Source organism: Euprymna scolopes, chromosome 37 (assembly GCF_053919585.1).
Source record: "Euprymna scolopes isolate OS-2025 chromosome 37, ASM5391958v1, whole genome shotgun sequence".
NCBI lineage: Eukaryota > Metazoa > Mollusca > Cephalopoda > Sepiida > Sepiolidae > Euprymna > Euprymna scolopes.
This window is the reverse complement of record NC_136518.1, coordinates 55,336,868-55,353,124: the sequence shown is the minus strand read 5'-3', so window position 1 is coordinate 55,353,124 and position 16,257 is coordinate 55,336,868. Positions and strand designations below refer to the sequence as shown.

General features: G+C 25.5%; 1 long non-coding RNA gene and 1 pseudogene across 1 annotated transcript in view; both read left to right on the top strand.

Annotated features, from left to right (window-relative positions):
* The window catches only part of LOC145261000 (uncharacterized), a 370,591-nt gene that overhangs the window by 132,665 nt on the left and 221,669 nt on the right, over positions 1-16,257 (top strand). The gene's annotated exons all lie outside the window — the stretch shown is intronic.
* LOC145261364 (U2 spliceosomal RNA) lies at positions 9,131-9,358 on the top strand (annotated as a pseudogene).

Here is a 16,257-nt window from a genome sequence, read left to right as displayed (position 1 = left end):
TTGTTAAAATTATTAATTTAATTTTATAGATAAAATATTTGATTATTTTTGTTAAAATTATTAATTTAGTTTTATAGATAAAATATTTATTATTTTTGTTAAAATTATTAATTTACTTTTATAGATAAAATATTTGATTATTTTTGTTAAAAATATTAATTTAGTTTTATAGATAAAATATTTGATTATTTTTGTTAAAATTATTAATTTAGTTTTATAGATAAAATATTTGATTATTTTTGTTAAAAATATTAATTTTATTTTATAGATAAAATATTTGATTATTTTTGTTAAAATTATTAATTTAGTTTTATAGATAAAATATTTGATTATTTTTGTTAAAATTATTAATTTAGTTTTATAGATAAAATATTTGATTATTTTTGTTAAAAATATTAATTTAATTTTATAGATAAAATATTTGATTATTTTTGTTAAAATTATTAATTTAGTTTTATAGATAAAATATTTTATTATTTTTTGTTAAAAATATTAATTTTATTTTGTAGATAAAATATTTGATTATTTATGTTAAAAATATTAATTTAGTTTTATAGATAAAATATTTGATTATTTTTGTTAAAATTATTATTTTAGTTTTATACATAAAATATTTGATTATTTTTGTTAAAAATATCAATTTAATTTTATAGATAAAATATTTGATTATTTTTGTTAAAAATATTAATTTAGTTTTATAGAAAAAATATTTGATTATTTTTGTTAAAAATATGAATTTAATTTTATAGATAAAATATTTGATTATTTTTGTTAAAATTATTAATTAAGTTGTCTAGATAAAATATTTGATTATTTTTGTTAAAATTATTTATTTAGTTTTATAGATAAAATATTTGATTATTTTTGTTAAAATTATTAATTTAGTTTTATAGATAAAATATGTGATTATTTTTGTTAAAATTATTAATTTAGTTTTATAGATAAAATATTTGATTATTTTTGTTAAAAATATTAATTTAGTTTTATCGATAAAATATTTGATTATTTTTGTTAAAATTATAATTTTAGTTTTATAGATAAAATATTTGATCATTTTTGTTAAAAATATGTATTTAGTTTTATAGATAAAATATTTGATTAGTTTTGTTTAAAATATTAATCTAGTTTTATCGATAAAATATTTGATTATTTTTGTTAAAATTATTATTTTAGTTTTATAGATAAAATATTTGATTATTTTTAGTAAAAATATTATTTTAGTTTTATAGATAAAATATTTGATTATTTTTGTTAAAAATAAGCATTTAGTTTTATAGATAAAATATTTGATTATTGTTGTTAAAATTATTAATTTAATTTAATAGATAAAATATTTGATTATTTTTGTAAAAAATATTAATTTAGTTTTATAGATAAAATATTTGATTATTTTTGTTAAAAATATTAATTTAGTTTTATAGATAAAATATTTTATTATTTTTGTTAAAATTATTAATTTAGTTTGATAGATAAAATATTTGATTATTTTTGCTAAAATTATTAATTTAGTTGTCTAGATAAAATATTTGATTATTTTTGTTAAAATTATAGATTTAGTTTTATAGATAAAATATTTGATTATTTTTGTTAAAAATATTAATTTAGTTTTATAGATAAAATATTTTATTATTTTTGTTAAAAATATTAATTTAGTTTTATCGATAAAATATTTGATTATTTTTGTTAAAATTATTATTTTAGTTTTATAGATAAAATATTTGATTATTTTTGTTACAAATATTTATTTAGTTTTATAGATAAAATATTTGATTATTTTTGTAAAATTATTAATTTAGTTTTATAGATAAAATATTTGATTATTTCTGCTAAAATTATTAATTTAGTTTTATAGATAAGCTATTTGATTATTTTTGTTAAAAATATTAATTTAGTTTTTTTAGATATAATATTTTATTATTTTTGTTAAAATTATTAATTTAGTTTGATAGATAAAATATTTGATTATTTTTTGTTAAAATTATTAATTTAGTTTTATAGATAAAATATTTGATTATTTTTGTTAAAATTATTAATTTAGTTTTATAGATACAATATTTGATTATTTTTATTAAAAATATTTATTTAGTTTTATAGATAAAATATTTGATTATTTTTGTTAAAAATATTAATTTAATTTTGTAAATAAAATATTTGATTATTTATGTTTAAAATATTAATTTAGTTTTATAGATAAAATATTTGATTATTTTTGTTAAAATTATTATTTTAGTTTTATACATAAAATATTTGATTATTTTTGTTAAAAATATCAATTTAATTTTATAGATAAAATATTTGATTATTTTTGTTAAAAATATTAATTTAGTTTTATAGAAAAAATATTTGATTATTTTTGTTAAAAATATGAATTTAATTTTATAGATAAAATATTTGATTATTTTTGTTAAAATTATTAATTAAGTTGTCTAGATAAAATATTTGATTATTTTTGTTAAAATTATTTATTTAGTTTTATAGATAAAATATTTGATTTTTTTTGTTAAAATTATTAATTTAGTTTTATAGATAAAATATGTGATTATTTTTGTTAAAATTATTAATTTAGTTTTATAGATAAAATATTTGATTATTTTTGTTAAAAATATTAATTTAGTTTTATCGATAAAATATTTGATTATTTTTGTTAAAATTATAATTTTAGTTTTATAGATAAAATATTTGATCATTTTTGTTAAAAATATGTATTTAGTTTTATAGATAAAATATTTGATTAGTTTTGTTTAAAATATTAATCTAGTTTTATCGATAAAATATTTGATTATTTTTGTTAAAATTATTATTTTAGTTTTATAGATAAAATATGTGATTATTTTTAGTAAAAATATTATTTTAGTTTTATAGATAAAATATTTGATTATTTTTGTTAAAAATAAGCATTTAGTTTTATAGATAAAATATTTGATTATTGTTGTTAAAATTATTAATTTAATTTAATAGATAAAATATTTGATTATTTTTGTAAAAAATATTAATTTAGTTTTATAGATAAAATATTTGATTATTTTTGTTAAAAATATTAATTTAGTTTTATAGATAAAATATTTTATTATTTTTGTTAAAATTATTAATTTAGTTTGATGGATAAAATATTTGATTATTTTTGCTAAAATTATTAATTTAGTTGTCTAGATAAAATATTTGATTATTTTTGTTAAAATTATAGATTTAGTTTTATAGATAAAATATTTGATTATTTTTGTTAAAAATATTAATTTAGTTTTATAGATAAAATATTTTATTATTTTTGTTAAAAATATTAATTTAGTTTTATCGATAAAATATTTGATTATTTTTGTTAAAATTATTATTTTAGTTTTATAGATAAAATATTTGATTATTTTTGTTACAAATATTAATTTAGTTTTATAGATAAAATATTTGATTATTTTTGTAAAATTATTAATTTAGTTTTATAGATAAAATATTTGATTATTTCTGCTAAAATTATTAATTTAGTTTTATAGATAAGCTATTTGATTATTTTTGTTAAAAATATTAATTTAGTTTTTTTAGATATAATATTTTATTATTTTTGTTAAAAATATTAATTTAATTTTATAGATAAAATATTTGATTATTTTTGTTAAAATATAAATTTAGTTTTATAGATAAAATATTTGATTATTTTTGTTAAAATTATTAATTTAGTTTTATAGATAAAATATTTGATTATTTTTGCTAAAATTATTAATTTAGTTTTATAGATAAAATATTTGATTATTTTTGTTAAAAATATTAATTTTATTTTATAGATAAAATATTTGATTATTTTTGTTAAAATTATTAATTTAGTTTTATAGATAAAATATTTTATTATTTTTTGTTAAAAATATTAATTTTATTTTGTAGATAAAATATTTGATTATTTATGTTAAAAATATTAATTTAGTTTTATAGATAAAATATTTGATTATTTTTGTTAAAATTATTATTTTAGTTTTATACATAAAATATTTGATTATTTTTGTTAAAAATATCAATTTAATTTTATAGATAAAATATTTGATTATTTTTGTTAAAAATATTAATTTAGTTTTATAGAAAAAATATTTGATTATTTTTGTTAAAAATATGAATTTAATTTTATAGATAAAATATTTGATTATTTTTGTTAAAATTATTAATTAAGTTGTCTAGATAAAATATTTGATTATTTTTGTTAAAATTATTAATTTACTTTTATAGATAAAATATTTGATTATTTTTGTTAAAAATATTATTTTAGTTTTATACATAAAATATTTGATTATTTTTGTTAAAAATATTAATTTAATTGTATAGATAAAATATTTGATTATTTTTGTTAAAAATATTAATTTAATTTTATAGATAAAATATTTGACTATTTTTGTTAAAAATATTAATTTAATTTTATCGATAAAATATTTGATTATTTTTGTTAAAATTATTAATTTAGTTTTATAGATAAAATATTTGATTATTTTTGTTAAAATTATTCATTTAGTTTTATAGATAAAATATTTGATTATTTTTGTTAAAAATATTAATTTAGTTTTATAGATAAAATATTTGATTATTTTTGTTAAAAATATTAATTTTATTTTATAGATAAAATATTTGATTATTTTTGTTAAAATTATTAATTTAGTTTTATAGATAAAATATTTGATTATTTTTGTTAAAATTATTAATTTAGTTTTATAGATAAAATATTTGATTTTTTTTGTTAAAATTATTAATTTAGTTTTATAGATAAAATATTTGATTATTTTTGTTAAAATTTTTGATTTAGTTTTATAGATAAAATATTTGATTATTGTTGTTAAAAATATTAATTTAGTTTTATAGATAAAATATTTGATTATTTTTGTTAAAATTATTAATTTAGTTTTATAGATAAAATATGTGATTTTTTTTGTTAAAAATATTAATTTAATTTTATAGATAAAATATTTGATTATTTTTGTATAAAATATTAATTTAGTTTTATAGATAAAATATTTGATTATTTTTGTTAAAAATATTAATTTAGTTTTATAGATAAAATATTTGATTATTTTTGTTAAAATTATTAATTTAGTTTTATAGATAAAATATTTGATCATTTATGTTAAAATTATTAATTTAATTTTATAGATAAAATATTTTATTATTTTTGTTAAATCCGAGTTTAAACTGTCAGAATTACTGATGTGATCTAAACTTATTGAAGGTCTTCATCCAGTATGGAAACTTTATTGTAATACAGCTCTCGTTTTTCATTTCGAATTTTTTTTTGTCTTAAGGATTCACTAGCCTCCTTGTAAACTGTCCCTATGCCCATTTCTCGTTTTGATCCATGGTCATCTAAAAATGACTGTTCAGTACGTGGCACTTTTTGTCCTTAGGACAGGTACAGAAATCAAATTCACAGTGGCAGACAGAAATGTCAAACAACAGATTTCCTTTAGCACTTAGTTGTTCTATTGCATTTTGTTTTTGTAATTTTTTTTTTCTTTAACACATTTCGCAATTCATATGGAAAACTTTTTTATTATCATTTCCTCGCAGTGTAACAGTTGTAATACCAGCTTTTATCCATAATCCCATGGCAGATATAGCAATATCAGTGACAATTTTTGACGCGGGAGTAGTTTTTTGGTAGATAACTTTGCCGCTTTGCATAGAAACGCATAACATCAGCAATGCTTGGCAGCTGGTTATCAGGTAAGTCAGACATAGCACCATAGACAGGATAACTTGTCTTGCTTCTAGTTTTAGTTGCCATAACATTCAACTGCAAAAGAAAAAGTTTTAGTTGCCATAATATTCAACTGCAAAAGAAAAAGTTTTAGTTGCCATAATATTCAACTGCAAAAGAAAAAGTTTTAGTTGCCATAACATTCAACTGCAAAAGAAAAAGTTTTAGTTGCCATAATATTCAACTGCAAAGGAGAAAGACAGTGAGTAAGTTTAAAATAGTATGGTATAGCTTAGTGTAATATATAGCCAATAACATTTTGAGAAAGAATTTATTGATTAGTGACTAAAACATTCCAAGAACACAATTTTTATTGAAAATAGCAACATTCCAAGAATATAACAGTATATTTCTAGTACCGAAGTTTAAGAAAAAATAACTTTATATTTCGCGTATAACGGATGCATAGCAAAAGTTCACATTGATGGCGGCAAAGGAAAACAATGTAATATAATATCAAAATAGGTATAATTCCTTTCTTTAATAACAGGAGCATCTTTTTATCACTATCGAAAATTAATACGACAAAAAAATATTTGATCTCACTACACCCTAACGTGCAAAGCATGTGTAAATGAACGCTCTACCGGAAAAATAAAGAAACCGTCTTTATAAACAAGTAGGTGCTATAATAAATAAAAGACAAAAAAAAAGCTCAAGTTAATAAAGATAGCGACTATGCTTTCTCAACAGTTTTCATTTTGCCGTTTCACGTGTACAATGTAACTTGTTATGTGTTGTATTTATCATTTCTTATGCGGAATCTAGAGGATACCTTCAGTGACCAAGGATATAACAAATGAAGTGTAGTATCAGAACAAATACTACACTTTGATCACAGCCAAAATGGCACGTGACTCTATTTATCTCTCCACAGAAGCAGCGTTAGATACAAAGTCGATTTTTAATGTACCTATTTACTTACCTCCCCACGTAGGGCAGAGTTAGACACAAGGTCGGTTTTTAATGTGGGTCAAATCCAGCTCCTCAAAAAGGGGCATTCTGGATACGAACATAAATAAAAATTGTCTCAGTCATGAGAGATTCTTCTCCACTGACCAAGGGCAGAAAAGGTTAAGCGTAGCATCAGAACAGATACTACACTGTTATTAAAGGCCAAGGAAAGTCTATTTTTAATGATGGGAAAATTTTACCTTCTAGAAAAGAGAACCTTGGATTAGGAAAAAAATATTAATTTTCCTCAGTGTAGAAGGATCTCTTCTTTACTGATCAAAGAAAGAACCAATGAAATGTATTATCATAATAAATGTCTCGATGCCTTCGTTTAGTCTCGAAAGACAATGGATAACTCCTGTAGGGACAGCTGCGCGTGAAATTTTGAGGCAAGGGTTGCGCAATCCATAACCACACCTCTCCTTAATCGACACTGTTTGAGTCCAGAGGCAAAGAGAAGTCCAGGCTGACTGGTAACAATGCCGAGATAAGCGGAGAGCACATACAGCACCTGGAAGTCCCAAATGGGCACCCATTTTGTACTGATCAGGCCCAACGTTGCTTAACTTCGGTGATCCAGCGGGAACCAGTGTCAACGTGATTACGCAAATACTTCACGTTTAAGCCATCCAAAAAGGTCACGTATCTTTTTAAGGCATTAGCTGTTTTTTTTTTTTTCTTTGCTTTATCTTGCACCGATGATTGATGTTTTTTTTCTGAACATCATCTGTTTCCAGACTTAATTAGTCACGATGATTTTCCCCCTCCCGTCACAAATGTCTCTCTTGGAGAATAATGAGGCCAAAAAAAAAAACAAAAAAAAAAACCCAAAATAAAAAGAAATTAAACAGTTAAAAAAAAAAAGAAAAGAAAGAAAGAAGAGAAACAAATGTGACAGATTGTGGAATTGTGTGTGCGCGCACGCACGTGTTTTTTTTTTGTTTTTGTTTTTTTAACGTTCGGGATTCGCCGAGATACACCCGAGAAAACGTGTTTGCCTTTTTATGTGACGTCTGCGAATGTTCCGCTAATTGTTTATTGTCCCCTTGTTTAAGAATGTCTTTTGCGCTCATTTTACGGAATAAGACGAGTAACGAGCAATTGATGTAATCAATCGAGAAGAAATGAAGAAAAACAAAATATACATATATTCGAAGACTAAAAAGAAGGAAACTCCAACTACTACAATCGCTACTACTAATAATAATAACACTACTACTACTAATAATAATAATAACAATACTACTACTACTAATAATAATAATAATAACAATACTACTACTATTAATAATAATGATAATAACAATACTACTACTACTACTAATAATAATAATAATAACAATACTACTACTACTAATAATAATAATAATAACAATACTACTACTACTAATAATAATAATAACAATACTATTACTACTAATAATAATAATAACAATACTACTACTACTAATAATAATAATAACACTACTACTACTACTAATAATAATAATAATAATAATAATAATAATACTAATACTACTAATAATAATAAGGAGACGAAGAAGAAGAAGACGAATCATCATCATCATCACCACCACCATCACCACCACCACCATCATCATCATCATCATCATCATCATCATCATCATCATCAACAACAACAACAACAATGGTTAATAGAGATTTTGATATCTGCCTGCATGGCGCCGAAACTAAATCATTTCTTCTTGCTTGTATCCCCACGAGGGCTGAGTTAAACTCCAAGTCGGTTTTTAATATGTGAAAAAAAAATTCAACTCCCATAAAGGGGTGGTCGGGATCGGAACGAAAAGGAAACTTTTGAAACAGTTAGAAAGGATTTTTTCCTCCATTGACAGGAGACAGAATAATACAAAGTATAGCAGCAGAACAGATACTACACATTGCTGTTTCTATTAAGTGTACTATTGCACTTTATATTACAAATGGAGATTTGGTATCTGTCTGAAGTATTGTTGGGGGCGATTAATCAGAATCGGAATCGGAAATCGGAAAAATCAGAAACCTTTGAAGGTATCAGCATCGGTATCGAAACCGAAGACATTTGCGCGTGTTTTCCGATGCCAAAAACGATTCCTTTCATTACTTTTTCATTTGATTTTGGTTAAGACAAAATCGTCCACTGCTAGTAGTAATAATACAATAACCAATATTTATTGATTTTAAACTTCCAGTCAAACTAAAATCTATAGACCCCCCTCCCAAATATGTTTTAACGTTGGAGAAAATATATGCACTTTTAATATGTGTTTTTATGGTAATTTGAAAAAAACAACAACTCTATATTGAATATTTCGAAATTTATAACGAATCGGAATCGAAATCGGAAGCAGTAATTGTATTTGTATCGGTAAATTTTAGTACGGAAGCGATAATTTTATCGGAATTGGGAAAAATATTGGAATTATCCTCTCATTAGTTTAAAATCTAAGCTACATTCTTCCTTGGCCTTTTGGTCAAGATCAAAGTGTAGTATCTGTTCTTCAGATGCTGCGCTTCTATTTCTTGTTCTCTTTCAGTGGAGGAGAAATCCTTCACGACTGAGACAATTTTTATTTTTGTACCTTTTCTCCACGTTAAAAAGCGACCCTGGTGTCTAACTCTGTCCCGTGGGGAGGCATAGTAAATAGGTACATTATTACTTCTATTCATGTTCTATTAGCTAGTCCCGTAGAAATTCCATGGAATATGAAATATATTTAATAAACAAGTATGTTTTTGGATAGCGTAATAAAATCAGGTTTTGGGACAGAAACGAAAAAACAATAACACGCAGCAAATATGTATTTATTAAACATTTCTATAAAAATAGTGTCTATCGTGTTTTAAATATAGAACTGATCCAAACGGAATACATTAATAATTATTAATAAAAACTAATACTGTGCTACATGCAAAAAAATAAAATGATAATGTAAGAGAGAATCATTAATGTATTCTTTCAGTCTAGCACCTCTTAGGGGACAATGTTCTTCTTTCTAATGTTTCTTTTTTTTTTCTTTCTAATGTTCCCTTTCTTTCTTTGTTTCTATGTTTCTTTTTTTTTTTGTTTACTTTCTTTTTCTCTTTTTTCTTTCATTGTTTCTATTTTCTTTGTTTAGTTTCTTTGTTTCTTTTTTGCTTTGTTTACGTTGTTTGTTTGTTTCTTTCTTTTTAATGTTTCCTTTTTTTCTTTCTTTGTTTCTTTTTTCTTATTTACTTCCTTTGTTTGTTTGTTTCTTTCTAATCTTTCCTTTTTATCTTTCTTTCTTTTTCTTTCTTTTTTCTTTTTTCTTTGTTCACTTTCTTTCCTTTTCCTTTCTTTCTTTTTTCTTTCTTTGTTTCCTTTTTACTTTGTTTACTTTCTTTGTTTCTTTATTTCTTTCTAATGTTTCCATTTTTTCTTTCTTTATTTCTTTTTTCGTTGTTAACTTTCTTTATTTACTTTCTTTGTTTCTTCTTTTTACTTTTTTTCTTATGTTTTCTTCTTTCTTTCTTTTTTCTTTTTTGTTTCTTTTTTACTTTCTTTGTTTCTTTTTTCTTTCTTTTTAATGTTTCCTTTTTTCCTTCATTCTTTTTTCTTTCTTTGTTTCTTTTTTACTTTCTTTGTTTCTTTTTCATTTTTTACTTTCTTTGTTTACTTTCCTTGTTTCTTTTTTTCTAATGTTTCTTTTTTTCTTTTTTTGTTTCTTTTTATATATGTTTACTTTGTTTAATTTCTTTGTTTCTTTCTTTCTTTCTAATATTTCCATTTTTCTTTCTTTTTTCTTTACTTGTTTCTTTTTTTCTTTGTTTACTTTCTTTGTTTCTTCATGTCTTTCTAATGTTTCCTTTTTTTCTTTATTTTATGTGTTCTTTCTTTCTTTAATTTTTTGTTTCTTTTTTTCTTTCTTTCTAATGTTTCCTTTTTTCTTTCATTCTTTTTTCTTTGTTTGTTTCTTTGTTTCTTTGTTTACCTTCTTTGTTTCTTTCTTTCTAATATTTCTTTTTTCTTTCTATCTGTTTTTCTTTCTTTTTTACTTTGTTTACTTTCTTTCTTTACTTTCTTTCTTTCTAATGTTTCCTATTCTCTTTCTTTCTTTTTTCTCTGTTTGTTTCTTTTTTTCTTTGTTTGCTTTCTTCGCTTACTTTGTTCCTTTTTTTCTTTCTAATGTTTTCTTTTTTCTTTCTGTACTTTCTTTGTTTACTTTCTTTGTTTCTTTTTTCTTTGTTTCTTTTTTCTTTGTTTACTTTCGTTATTTACTTTCTTTGTTTTTTTTTCATTCGTTCTAATGTTTCCTTTTTTTGTTTCTTTTTTCTTTCTTTGTTTCTTTTTTCTTTCTTCCTTATGTCTTCTTTTTTCTTTCTTTTTCCCTACTTGTTTCTTTTTTCTTTGTTTACTTTATTCGTTACTTTCTTTTTTCTTTCTATTGTTTCCTTTTTTCTTTCTTTTTTCTTTCTTTGTTTCTTTTTTCTTTGTTTACTTTCTTTGTTTGTTTCTTTCTTTCTACTGTTTCCTTTTTCCTTTCTTTCTTTTTCTATCTATGTTTCTTTTTTTTCTCTGTTTACTTTTTTGTATACTTTCTTTGTAGCTTTCTTTCTAATTTTTTCTTTTTTCTTTCATTCTTTTTCTTTCTTTTTTCTTGGTTTCTTTTTATCTTTCTTTCTGATGTTTCCTTTTTTACGTAACGTTTCGATGACATTTTTAATCGATGGAGAACAGTTGCATGTGGAAGTTAATACACATTCTTTTTGTTCATGTATTATTATTTGCTAACAGGACCTGACCCTAACCCTAACCTGTACAAATCCCGCGGTAGTTTAACATTTTTGAAACACATTATAAATAAAATGAATAAAAAAATAAAATAAAACAAATAACGACACATTTAAAACAATTTTTTTTGCAAATTCTTTTTTAACCTGTGGAATTAAATCATAAAAATGAAAAACCAGGTCACAGCCGTGTATAACAGAAGATTAAGGGTAATTTTTAAATCGCACCGCCACAGTTCGAAATACAATACATCAATATCGGACGAGTAACGACCATTCGATATATCGCTGGTATACGTCACTGGAACGTAGATGAATTAAAATTTTTGAAACAAAAACACGCTCAATTATTTAGAAAGAAGCTGCATAGGGTGTTATTAAAAAGTATTGCATTTAAAGATAACTAGACCGGGTGCTCGGCATTGCCCAGGTGTTTGGAGGTGCGTGTTGAGCAAAAAAAAGTGGTAGTAGGAAGGCCGGTTCGAACCCGTATCGCAAAGAAGGAAAAGAACGTGAGAAAAAAAACGTGACGCTTTTGCTGTTACGCCCGATCGTCAAACAGGAAGTGACGTATGTTTAAAATAAGGCTAGTCAATCGAAAAGAGGGGGTGATATTCGAAAATATCGGGGAAAAAGTGACCCCTTTTTGTCGAAAAGTGGCCAGTTGAGAGTGACGGAATTAATGTTTGTAGTCAATTTTTCGATATTTGTCGCCCGAAGTGTCGTGGTTTAAAACGACACCGATCTCTTGAAAATCCCGTCGCCTCTGTCAAAGTTTTAGGCATACATACACACACACATACATACATACATACATACATACATACATACATACATACATACATGATGATGTTTGCAACGTCTTGTCAGACAAACGCCACTCTCTCAGACACTTAAAGTCCATGAGCCCAAAAATGACTTCCATCGCCACAGGACCATTTTAATAGACAAATGCATGAGGGAGTATCTGTACACAGATGATGTTACAGAGTATTAGCTTTGTACGACAGGTAAGTCTCTCTCTCTCAGTTCAAAATGTTGAGATCCAGCAACAAGCAAGAGTAATATAGCCAGCAACAGGTTAAACTGCAGTGCAGCTTAATGCGAGGACCGGTCTCCCACTTTATGATTTTTTAAATCAGAGATTTGCTTCCCCGAGAAAGGTTGCCTTCACCACGGCTTACGGGAGCCCTCTCTACCCCAACACACACATACATACACACAAACAGACGGCGCTAATTGGCTGTTGACCCCGAAAAATGGTTCATTGGCCATACATACATACATACATACATACATATATATTTAAACAGACAGTAAGATAGCCAGCAACAGGTTAAACTGCAGACCAGCGTAATGCGAGTACTGGTCTCCCGCTTTATGATTTTTTAAATCAGAGATTTGCTTCTCCTAGAAAGGTTGCCCTCTCTATCTCAACACACACATACATACACACAAACACACGGTGCTAATTGGCCATTGACTCCGAAAAAGTGTTCATTCGCCATACATACATACATACATACATATACATTTAAACAGACAGGTGAGATTTATATTATAGAAGATGACGATTGGAATTGGTTGAGTAGGGATGGTCATAAAAGATCAACTGAAAGCATTTAAATGGCTTTCCAGCAACAAATCACTCACGTTGTCCATGAAACACTTCATCGACAAAACTGTAAAATTAACGATGTGGAGATTATGGACTGTAAGGGAAGAAACATTAACGCATATTATATCAGAATACTCTGTGCTAACTCAAAATCAATATAAAAAATAAAGACACAAAAAAGTCGGTCAGATCATACGCTAAAATGTATGCAAACTCTATGAATTAGACAACAATGAGAAATGGTATAATCACAAAGTATAAGTAGGTGAACGACAATGCCAAACTTCTTTAGAACATGCGCATACAAACTGATAAGTCGATGAACGCTCCAAAACGTGCCATAATTTCCTAAACGAAAACAAGAGAACTTGATCAACTATTGACATAGCTTGCCGTTACGACACCAGAGTGCAAATAAAAGAACAGGAAACAATAAATATCAATATTATTAGGTGACTTTCTAATAGTATTGTGCTTTTATAGTCCCCCCGACAAAAGGAGGCTGGACCTGTAAATTCACCCTTGTCCGTTCTTCCGTTCATCCGTCCACACTTTTCTAAATAACAACGGCTTGGAATTTTGGGACATTTTGCACAAACATTAAACATGATATGATCAAAAACAAAAAAAAAGTAACGGAGCAGATTTTCCGGGAAAACTACGATTGCCACTTTCCTATGGGTGCCTTTCGGGTTAAAATGGCTAAAATTCACACTTTTGTGCTTATTAAAAAAAAAAAATCGATGTCTTGGATTTTTATAAAACTTTCTCAAAAGTTGTAACTATATAATTTTGTGTCTATACTTCGCGATAACTCTTGGGTGTTCCCCAGGAGCACTTCTAGAGCTAATAAAAACACTCCATTTTAGGGACTATTTTACCATATTTGCCAAAAATTGTCTGTGTATATCTATTTAACAGTTTTGCATGGTGTTGAACTCAAATTTAAATATGTTAAGGCCTTGGGGACTTTGGGGGCTAGATGGGGGAGGGCAGCAAATGATGGACTTAATCATTTTTTTTTTTTTTTGCATGATGCAGAACTCAAGTTTACATATATTAAGGCCTAAAACTGCACCGTTTGTTCATTTTCACCAAGGTTTGACGTCATCTAGGACTTTTGGAGCTAAATTGTGGGGGGGGCAAATGCTGAACTTAGTCATTTTTTAATGCCTCGTTCACTGTCCACTCACGTGGGGACCATGTATGCTTCACTTGTTTTTAGTTTTTAGTCATTTTTACGACTTTACATATTTAGGGGTCAATTCGCAGCCATTGTTTTCACACAGCGCTCGGATATATATACTTTTTTTTCGAAGCGAATAGAAGTTTTAAAACGATTCTAATTACCAATGACTTATTCAGCCTGTATAGTGAAATTCTTATTCATGAACGGAACAGGGAAGGAAACTGGAGTGAATAAAAGTCAGCTGTTGCAAGGTAGAGGAGTAAAATTATTTAGAAAGAAACTACACGGTATGTAATTGAAGAATATTAAATGTGTGTGTGTGCATGTTTTTGAGTGTGTGTGGCAGGAAATAGGAATCTATTAAGTCTTGCCATTTTTATCGGTGAATAATTTACATCAGCGCATTAAAGTTATTAAAGCTGCCAGCAATACTGTGTCAAAGCTGCTCGAGTTAGAAAAACGCAAAAAGAAGTCAAGAAAAAGATTTGGTGATAGAAGCGTTCAAATTGGCAAATAAAACAACTTGGAAAGGATTTTAGTAAAGTACAAGATGTGTATATATATATATTATTCCTTAATTGGGATTCATTTTTGAGATGAGCATTATATATTAATTTATTTTTATTTCGGACTATTATTCTCATCTTTATAAGCTGTTGTTTTTGAGCTTTTATTGGGTTTTTTTTTATTCACAACGTTTCGGCCAACTATTCCTCTGGCCTCAGTGATGGCTGAGAATGCAGTTAGGAGATTCGAAGTTCCTATCCGTCGCAGTTACCGCCTACAAGCTGTGTGTTATTTAAGAATATTAAATTTAGAGATAATGAATGCTGGAGCACGTTATCTTGCATTTGGTAACATTTATTTGCTGGTTATTTGATTTTAACAACTTTTTTTGAATCGCCGTGGATTGTAAAACCTACCTATTAAGATTTGAAATAGAAATTAGTTCGATAGTGGAAGTGTGAAAAAAATCTAAGGTGACTCCGTTTGTAATTTGAAACGCTTGGGATCATAACGAGACGCCTGCATTTATAGAGTAATCAGATTGATAGGCAATTTCTTTTCCAATTTTGCAAAAGACCTACCTATTAAGAACGGTAGAAAGGGTTAAGGTGCAGCTTGAATGCTTTAAGTCAAAGGAACTGACCCGATGTTCATGAAAAAAGAAAAAATTCAACTAAAAACATCGAAAAGTTGAGACCACTGCCACTTAAATTCCAGTGGAGATCAATGACCGCTGCTAGCGAGAAATCAATGGTAAGCGGCTGTTGGGATAATGCAAATTCATTTGAAAATGCTATCAGAAAAGATGGAGAGTACTGGAAAACTAGGGGACTTGTTGTCACCCATCTGCCAGGGAACACCGCAGGTTGTTTTCAAGGAGTTATTCTTTTTGATCTGTGTGAAAGCTCCTTGTGAGGCAATAATAATAATAATAATAATAATAATAATAATAATAATAATAATAATAATAATAATAATAATAAAGATTAGAGGAGACAAACTGCTACAGAGACAAAACATGAAGCGCTACATGGAACCAAGAAAATTGAAGCTGCATACCAATAAGTTCTCTAACCACATCCCGCATTACCACATCACTGCCTCCCCCCCCCCAAAAAAAAAAGATTGAGACCAAATAGCCAAGTAGTCAAAGAGGAAGTGAGCACTAACCAGACCTCCACTATATAAGTGCGAAGAGAACAGGGACTTCAGGAGGAGGGATTATTGCCACTCAAATTCCAGTAAAGACCAATTGTTACTGCCAACAAGAAATTAATGGCAGCTGTTGCGATAATGCAAACTTATTTGCAAATGTTATCGAAAGAGGTGGAGAGTACTGGAAAATCTGGGGAGACTTGTTGTCACTTAGCTTCCAGGGAACATCACAGGCTGTATTCAATGAGATCTTTGATGACCTGTGCGAAAGCTCCGTGTGAGCCAATAATAATAATAATAATAATAATAATAATAATAATAATAAAAATTAAAAAATTTTTTGGCGATATTCTTTGTAAA